Consider the following 1339-nt stretch of genomic DNA (forward strand, 5'->3'; position numbering starts at 1 on the left):
CCAAATTCACCCTAGTGGAGAACCACTGAATTAGCCAGATTCCAATCCCAGTGCTGCCTGGCAGTGAGCTTAGGAGTGGTATGTTCTTCATCTACAAAACAGTGCAGATAGTACATTTGTAAGGTTTCTTGTAGGGGGTTAAGAAGAAACTTCTTGAACCGACTCAGCACAGTACAAATTCAGCAGGCCCACAGCTGGCATACTAGATGCCAGCTTCTTTCTTGCTGACCTCACTTGGCATGGGCTGGTGGCCCACAGGCAGCTGCCATTTTCCTCAGTGACTAGCCAAAATGGGTACTTCTGGAAACACAATATTGAAGTAGGAGAAGGAAGTGACGACTGTTCCGCCCCAGATTCTTCAAACCCCATGGGGGGTTGTGGGAGTGGGGGATTCGGTAGATAACAGCTAGGGTGAGAGAGAGGGACATGGCGAGAGCAGTCACAGAGCATTATTTTAATTATCATTATTATTCATGGGAAGTAAGTTGTTTGCCACTGAGTTATAGCCATACTTTTTCTAGATCAGACCTCTACTACTACTATTGCCATCACCGCCGCCACCCACACCCCCACCGCCCCCCTGGGCGCTCAACACAGTGCAGGCTCCAAGGTCTCATTCCATACTAAGTCAGGAGTACAGCTTTAAGGTTTGAAAGTTCTTTCTTAGGGCATGGAACTAGGGAAGTTAGTTCAGTGGTAGAATACTTGCCCAGTTGGCACACACAAAGTCCTGGGCCCCCAAGATAACAAAGCCAAGAAGTTTTCTAAAGTTCAGATGGAGGAAGGCACAGTGCCCTAGAAATTTTTGAGCCAGGTCCTGGCCTTGAAAAGACATCTGAAGAGCAGGCAGAGAGAACAAGAGGTAAATTGAAATACATTCAATTGTATTTCACCAGAGTAGTGTGCAACCAGCACCACTAGAGGGCAGGGAATACAGACCGAGGGCAGAATAGTTTTTGATCAGGTGATAATGTACATTTTAGATAAACTGAGACCGAGCAAAGAGCAGGCCAATCCAATTCTGTCAGCAGCAAGACCATCCCAGTGGGCATGGAGGATGGTGATAAGGCACACCTGAAACCACAGCACTCGAAGGACAGGAGCCCAGAAGATCTTGAATTCAAGACATACCTTGGATACATATTAAGATTCTAATTTTTCAAAAAGATTTTCTCCTGAGTTCCAACACCTACTTCCAAGGTATGTGTGGGAATAAGCAAAAAACAAGCAAAACCTTTGTGTCCTTTGGCTTCAGGCTCTCTTACCTAACATGAAGATGGAGAATTGTCTTGGGCCATCTTGTCTCTCCGTTGAAAGACAGTAATGTACAGGAATACTT

Source organism: Apodemus sylvaticus, chromosome 10 (genome assembly GCF_947179515.1).
Source record: "Apodemus sylvaticus chromosome 10, mApoSyl1.1, whole genome shotgun sequence".
Classification (NCBI taxonomy): Eukaryota; Metazoa; Chordata; class Mammalia; order Rodentia; family Muridae; genus Apodemus; species Apodemus sylvaticus.